The sequence below is a fragment of the Odocoileus virginianus genome, chromosome 13 (assembly GCF_023699985.2).
Source record: "Odocoileus virginianus isolate 20LAN1187 ecotype Illinois chromosome 13, Ovbor_1.2, whole genome shotgun sequence".
NCBI lineage: Eukaryota > Metazoa > Chordata > Mammalia > Artiodactyla > Cervidae > Odocoileus > Odocoileus virginianus.
Window position 1 is genome coordinate 15,421,778 of NC_069686.1, and position 8,604 is coordinate 15,430,381.

General features: G+C 38.5%; 1 pseudogene; it reads left to right on the plus strand.

Moving 5' to 3' along the window:
• The first annotated feature begins 859 nt into the window (after window positions 1-859).
• Window positions 860-1,079, plus strand: LOC110151818 (ubiquitin-like protein 5 pseudogene; annotated as a pseudogene).
• The last annotated feature ends 7,525 nt before the right edge of the window (window positions 1,080-8,604 follow it).

The following is an 8,604-nucleotide window of genomic DNA, read 5'->3' on the forward strand; positions in this document are numbered from 1 at the left end:
TTCACATGCTAGCAAGGTTATGCTCAAAATCCTTCAAGCTAGGTTTCAGTAGTACATGAACTAAGAACTTCCAGATCTTCAAGCTGGGTTTCAAAGAGGCAGAGGAACCAGAGATCAAATTGCCAGCCTTCCTTGGATCATGGAGAAAGCAAGCAAGTTCCAGAAAAAACACTTCTACTCCACTGACTACGTGAAAGTCTTTGACTATGTGGATCACAACAGACTGGAAAATTCTTAAATAAATGGGAATACCAGACCACTTTACCTGTCTCCTGAGAAAGCTATATGCGGGTCAAGAAGCAACAGTTAGAACCAGACATGGAACAATGGACTGGTTCAAAGTTGGGAAAGGGGTACCACAGGTTGTATACTGATACCATGCATTTCACATGATGTACTCATGAGTACATCATGTGAAATGCCAGTCTGGATGAAGCCCAAGCTTGCTTGTGATTGAAATCAAGATTGCTGGGGAAAGTATCAACAATCTTTGATATGCAGATGATACCACTCTAATGGCAGAAAGTGAAGAAAAACTAAAGAGCCTCTTGATGAGTGTGAAAGAGGGGAGTGAAAAAGCTAGCTTGAAACCCAGCATTCAAAAACCTAAGATCATGGCATCCAGTCCCATTACTTCATGGCAAGTAGAAGGGGGGAAAGAGGAAACAGTGACAGATTATATTTTCTTGGGCTCCAGAATTACTGCAGATGGTGCCTGCACTCGCAAAATTAAAAGACGCTTCCTCCTTGAAAGGAAAACTGTGACAAACCTAGATAGCGTATTAAAAAGCAGAGACATCAGCTTGAGTGAGGAGGTTGTGGTGTCAGTCAGTTCTAGGCAATTTAAGCTCCAGCCAGGATGATTGAAGTTGTTTGCAATGACCATCTGGGAAAGAAGGTTTGTGTTACATGCAATATTGATGACACCATTGGGGACCTTAAAAAGCCGATCACAGCCCAACTGGCACCCATTGGAACAAAATTGGTTTGAAGAAGTAATACACGATTTTTAAGGACCAGGTTTCTCTGGGGGACTATGAAATCCATGATGGATGAACCTTGGCCTTTATTACCAGTAGAGCAGACTTCCTTCTCCCTCCCCTTCCCTTTCCTCCCACACTAATATCGATGCTTGTTTTTGGAAACTTATGTTAATAAAAACTTAGGGACTAAAAAAAAAAAAAAAAAAAAAAAACAAGAGAGAGAGACATCACTTTGCCAACACAGGTCCATATAGTCAAAGATATGGTTTTTCTAATAGTCATGTTCAGCTGTGAGAGTTGTACCAGAAACAAGGCTGAGTGCCAAAGAATTGATGCTTTCGTACTGTGGTGCTGGAGAAGACTCCTGAGAGTCCCTTGGACTGTATGGAGATCAAACCAGTCAATCCTAAAGGAAATCAACCCTGAATATTCATTGAAAGGACTGATGCTGAACGTGAAGCTTCACTACTTTGGCCACCTGATACGAAGAGCTGACTCACTGAAAAAACCCCTGATGCTAGGAAAGATTGAAGACAAAGGAGAACCGGGGCGGCAGAGGGTGAGATGGTTTAATAACATCACTGACTCAATGGACATGAATTTGAGCAAACTCCAGGAGATAGTGGAGGACAGAGGAGCCTGGCATGCTGCAGTCCATGGGGTTGCAATGGGTCAGATATGACTTAGCAACAGAACAGCAATACTCCCTTTCCCCATTTAAGTTTGTTTTCTATGATTCAGTTTCTGTTTCGTACATAAGTTTACTAGTATCACTTTTTTTTTTTTGGATTCCACATATACGTGATATCACATGATACTTGTTTTTCTCTGTCCAATTTGATTTCATTTAGTATGATAATCTCTAGGTCCATCCATGTTGTTGCAAATGGAAATATTTCATCGTTTATTATGACTGAGTATTATTCTGTTGTAATATTCCATTTATGAATGGGTAAAGAATGCATATCTTTATCCATTCATCTGTTGATGGACACTTAGGTTGCTTCCATGTCTTGGCTATTGTAAATAGTGCTGCTATGAGCACTGAGGTACATACATCTTTTCGATTTAGAGCTTTCTTCAGAGACATGCCCAGGAGTGGGATTCCTAGATCATAGGTAACTCTATATTCCTTAGTATTTAAGGAAACTTCATACTGTTTCTCATAGTGGCTGCACCAACTTACATTCCCACCAACAGTATAGGAGGGCTCCCTTTTCTCCACACCTTCTCCAGCATAGATATCCCACTGTATGTATATACCAGACTTTGCTTTTCCATTCATTTGTTGATGGATATTTGTATTATTTCCACCTTTTGGAATATGCTGAGTAATGCTGCTATAAACAGATGTACAAGTATCTGAGCCCCTGCTTTCAATTATTTTGAGTATATACTTAGAAGTGGAATTGTGGATCATATGGTAACTCTTTACTTAGCTTTTTAGAAGAGACATCACATTGACTTCAATAACAGCTACACCATTTTACATTCCAATGATCACTGCTCCAGGATTCCAGTGTGTCTGCATCCTAATCAACAATTGTTATTGTTCATTTTTTTGGATCATAGTCTTTCTTATTGGTATGAAATGGTATCTTATTGTGGTTTTGACTTGCATTTCGCTAATGACTAGTGATGTTGTATATCTTTTTATGTGCCTATTGGCCATTTGTATATCTTGTTTGGCAAAACACCTATTGAATTCCTTTTTTCATATTTAGATTAGGTTGTTTGAGGGGTTTGTTGTTTAGTTGTAGGAGTTCTTTACATATTCTGAATATTAATACCTTATTAGAGATACGACTTTTAATATTTTCTTCCATTATGTGGGTTGTCCTTTCACTCTTTAGATAATGTCCTTTGATGCATACAATTTTTAATTTTGATGAAGCCCGATTTATCTGTCTTTTTCTTTTGTTGCCTGGCTTTTGGTTTCATATCCAAGAAATCATCACAAAATCCATTGTCATGGAGATTTTTACCCCATATTTTCTAAGGGTTTTATAGTTTCAGATCTTACATTTAGGTCTTTGATTCATTTTGAGTTAATTTTTGTATATGGTATAAGGTAAGATTTGCAGTATTTCACATGCAAATATCCAATTTTCCCAGCACTATTCATTGAAAATAAGATGTAAATTTTAAGAAAATTAAAAACTCTATTCATATATCAATATTCCTATATGCTCAGATGCTCAGTCATGTCCAATTTTTTCCATGTAAAAATATAGTGAAAGTTTGCAACTCCATGGACTACAGCCTGCCAGCCTCCTCTGTCCATGGAATTACCCAGGCAAGAATACTGGTAGCTATTCCCTTCTCCAGGGGAATCTTCCCCACCCAGTGCTCGAACCTGGGTCTCCTACATTGCAGGCAGATTCTTTTCCATCTGAGCCACCAGGAAAGCCCAAAAAGGTACACACTGTACTGTTAATAATTTTTATTTTTAAGAAGAAAACCAATACAAGAAAATACAATACAAGAAAAACAAGACAAGGGTGCCCACTCTCACCACTACTATTCAACATAGTTTTGGAAGTGTTGGCCACAGCAATCAGGGCAGAAAAAGAAGTAAAAGGAATCCAGATAGGAAAAGAAGAAGTGAAACTCTCTCTGTTTGCAGATGACATGATCCTCTACATAGAAAACCCTAAAGACTCTACCAGAAAATTACTAGAGCTAATCAATGAATACAGTAAAGTTGCAGGATATAAAATTAACACACAGAAATCTCTTGCATTCCTATACACTAACAATGAGAAAACAGAAAGAGAAATTAAGGAAACGATACCATTCACATTGCAACAAAAAGAATAAAATACTTAGGAGTATATCTACCTAAAGAAACAAAAGACCTATACATAGAAAACTATAAAACACTGATGAAAGAAATCAAAGAGGACACAAACAGATGGAGAAATATATCGTGTTCATGGATTGGAAGAATCAATATTGTCAAAATGGCTATACTACCCAAAGCAATCTATAGATTCAATGTAATCCCTATCAAACTACCAACGGTATTTTTCACAGAACTAGAACAAATAATTTCACAATTTGTATGGAAATACAAAAAACCTCGAATAGCCAAAGTAACCTTGAGAAAGAAGAATGGAACTGGAGGAATCAACCTGCCTGACCTCAGACTATACTACAAAGCCACAGTCATCAAGACAGTATGGTACTGGCACAAAGACAGAAATATAGATCAATGGAACAGAATAGAAAGCCCAGAGATAAAGCCACGAACCTATGGTCACCTTATCTTCGACAAAGGAGGCAAGGATATACAATGGAAAAAAGACAACCTCTTTAACAAGTGGTGCTGGGAAAACTGGTCAACCACCTGTAAAAGAATGAAACTAGAACACTTTCTAACACCATACACAAAAATAAACTCAAAATGGATTAAAGATCTAAATGTAAGACCAGAAACTATCAAACTCCTAGAGGAGAACATAGGCAAAACACTCTCCGACATAAATCACAGCAGGATCCTCTATGACCCACATCCCAGAATTTTAGAAACAAAAGCAAAAATAAACAAATGGGACCTAATGAAACTTAAAAGCTTTTGCACAACAAAGGAAACTATAAGCAAGGTGAAAAGACAGCCCTCAGATTGGGAGAAAATAATAGCAAATGAAGCAACAGACAAAGGATTAATCTCAAAAATATACAAGCAACTCCTGCAGCTCAATTCCAGAAAAATAAATGACCCAATCAAAAAATGGGCCAAAGAACTAAACAGACATTTCTCCAAGGAAGACATACGGATGGCAAAAAAACACATGAAAAGATGCTCAACATCACTCATTATCAGAGAAATGCAAATCAAAACCACAATGAGGTACCATTACATGCCAGTCAGGATGGCTGCTATCCAAAAGTCTACAAGCAATAAGTGCTGGAGAGGGTGTGGAGAAAAGGGAACCCTCTTACACTGTTGGTGGGAATGCAAATTAGTACAGCCACTATGGAAAACAGTGTGGAGATTCCTTAAAAAGCTGGAAATAGATCTGCCATATGACCCAGCAATACCACTTCTAGGCATACACACTGAGGAAACCAGATCCGAAAGAGACACGTGCACCCCAATGTTCATCGCAGCACTGTTTATAATAGCCAGGACATGGAAGCAACCTAGATGCCCATCAGCAGACGAATGGATGAGGAAGCTGTGGTACATATACACCATGGAATATTACTCAGCCATTAAAAAGAATTCATTTGAATCAGTTCTAATGAGATGGATGAAACTGGAGCCCATTATACAGAGCGAAGTAAGCCAGAAAGATAAAGACCATTACAGTATACTAACACATATATGTGGAATTTAGAAAGATGGTAACGATAACCCTATATGCAAAAAAAGAAAAAGAGACTCAGATGTATAGAACAGACTTGTGGACTCTGTGGGAGAAGGCGAGGGTGGGATGTTTCAAGAGAACAGCATTGAAACATGTATATCAACCAATATTGGGGAGGAGGATATACATCAGTTATAATTTTGCTGGCTATAATTTTATATTGCTTAGATTATTTATAAGCCTATAATTATACATTACTTATATTATTTTAGAAAGACAATTTCGGTGGGATTCTTTTCCTGATGGTTTTTAAGAGAAAATTAGTTGGATGTTGAAGCATGGAATGAGTAAGCCAAAAGGGTTACTATTCTGGCAGGTTAGAGGTCCAAATTAAATAAAAACTCCAAGGCAAGAGAACTGTAATGTGGAAAGGAAGTATCAGATCTCAAGGGAAATACTATTTGTCTAGATAATCGTGGAGCAACGATAGCAAATAGAGACAGTTAACAAAACTTGGTCCTAATTCTTAACACTGCACTTAGTCTGCCCCCCCCCATTTGTTTTGTTTTTAACCTTCAGCTGAATTTGCATAGCATGTATTTTGTTGATATATATAAGAGATAACTGAAGGCTCAGAGGTCCCCCTGTGCCTTGCTGGGCAAAGCCGCCAAAGTTACAAGGGTGGGATGAATTGAGAGAGTAACATGAAAACCTGTAGAAGACCAGAGGGTTTTAATAGCAAAGTAGTAGGGGGCCAGGGAAAAAAAGGCTTTTAATTTTACGTTAATTACTACATATTTTATTCTAGAATTCTCAGCAAAGAAAATCCTTTTAGAAAGCAGACTCACAATTATACAAGATAAATAAATAAAATGCTTGTTGAATGAATGATTGACACATGAATCTGAAGGACAAAAAAATGTGAAAAACTAAATAAAAGTAGAGTAATACGAGAGTTGCCTGGTGGTCAAGTGGTTAGCATTCAGTGCTTTCACTTCCAGGGCCCAGGTTCAATCCTTGGTTGGAGAACTGAGATCCCACAAACCACATGACATGGCATGCATGTGTGTGTGTGTGTGTGTGTGTGTGTGTGTGTGTAAATATATATACACACACATATAGCTGAAACTGACAATACACCTTCCTATCACATAAAAGAATACAAGCAACTCCAGCCAATATGTAGATAAGAAGGTGTACACACCCACATCCACACATACATGATGCTTTAAAACAGGAATAGCCTTACCATGAATAGATTAGAGTTTGAATATAATTTGAAATGTATTGGATGGGGCTACTGCCTAAAAGTACACCCAAGACCATCACCAACAACTGAAATTCAATATTTAATAATGCTTCCCTTTGGTTTCATTAATGCAGCTGCCACAGAGGGGATAATATAATACATTTATCAGTTATCATAAATTAAAACTTTCCTAACATATTGCTTTTTTAACTGTTGAAGTTCATGCTTATGGTAACATATCAAATAATGCAGAGGTAAGCATGCACATATGAAGAAAATTTAACAGTTTCTCCTTTCCTTCTCCAACCTCATTGCTTAAAAATGTAGTGAGTGCCTATAATAGGTCAAGCAAGTTCTAGGCTGTGTAGATATAGCAATAAACAAAACAAAGTCCCTGCTCTCGTATCAGTTCAGTTCAATCACTCAGTCATGTCCGACTCTTTGCGACCCCATGGAGTGCAGCACACCAGGTCTCCCTGTCCATCACCAACTCCCGTTGACTCAAACTCATGTCCACTGAGTCGGTGATGCCATCCAACCATCTCATCCTCTGTTGTCGCCTTCTCCTCCCGCCTTCAATCTTTCCCAGCATCAGGGTCCCTTTAAAAGAGTCAGTACTTCGCATCACGTGGCCAAAGTCCTGGAGTTTCAGCTTCAACATCAGTCCTTCCAATGAACAGCCAGGACTGATCTCCTTTAGGATGGACTGGTTGGATCTCCTTGCAGTCCAAGGGACTCTCAAGAGTCTTCTCCAACACCACAGTTCAAAAGTGTCGATTCTTCAAAGCTCAGCTTTCTTCATGATCCAACTCTTATATCCATACATGACTACTGGAAAAACCAGACCTTTGACTAGACAGACCTTTGTTGGCAAAGTAATGCCTCTGCTTTTTAATATGCTGTCTAGGTTGGTCATAGCTTTTCTTCCAAGGAGCAAGTGTCTTTTAATTTCATGGCTGCAATCACCATCTGCAGTGATTTTGGAGCCCTAATAAATAAAATCTGTCACTGTTTCCTTTGTCTCCCCATCCATTTGCCATGAAGTGATGGGACCAGATGCCATGATCTTAGTTCTCTGAATGTTGAGCTTTAAGCCAACTTTTTCACTCTCCTCTTTCACTTTCATCAAGAGGCTCTTTAGTTCTTCCCTTTCTGCCATAAGGGTGGTGTCATCTGCATATCTGAGGTTATTGATATTTCTCCCGGCAATCTTGATTCCAGCTTGTGCTTCATCCAGCCCAGCATTTCTCTTGACATACTCTGCATATAAGTTAAGTAAGCAGGGTGACAATATACAGCCTTAATGTACTCCTTTACTGGTTTGGAACTAGTCTGTTGTTCCATGTCCAGTTCTAACTGTTGCTTCTTAACCTGCATACAGATTTCTCAGGAGGCAGGTCAGGTGGTCTGGTATTCCCATCTCTTTAAGAAGTTAGGGTCTAATGTGAGATACAAACAAACAGGCCATAAATGATGCCAAGGTAGCAATAACAGCCATGGAGAAATATAAAGTTAGGTAAAGGATCCAGGAAAGCCACACTTAAGGTGACTTGAGGAAAAACTTGAATGAAGTGGAGGTTAAGCCAAGTAAACATAAGGTGTTCCAAACTAAAGGAGCAAAACATGCAGTTCTGTGGGGCAGTATGGTTGGGGTGCTGGAGGAACAGCAAAGGGCCTAGGGAGCATGAAGCTGATGATCAAGGAGCTGTTTGTTCTTTTTGTCCATTTCTGGACTCTTTTTACCTATAAAGAGTAAATTGTGGTTATGCCACCAACTAGAAACAGTAGAATTCATCTGTTTCAATTTATAGGGGATTTAATTTTTTTTCACTTTTTTAAATGAGTTGCATGGTTGCAAACCCAAATCCAGAAAGCAAAGTATATTCAAAGAGGGTTAGCATCTATTCCTGTTCCCTTCAATCCATTCCTTCTCATATTGGGAACCATTTTTGAACCTTCTACTTTTAAAACATAGGAGGAAATGTATTTGTAATTCTCTCCCCTTCTTAGATGCATTCACATTCCTTCTCCACTTGTGAGGTTAATAGTAGCAGACTAT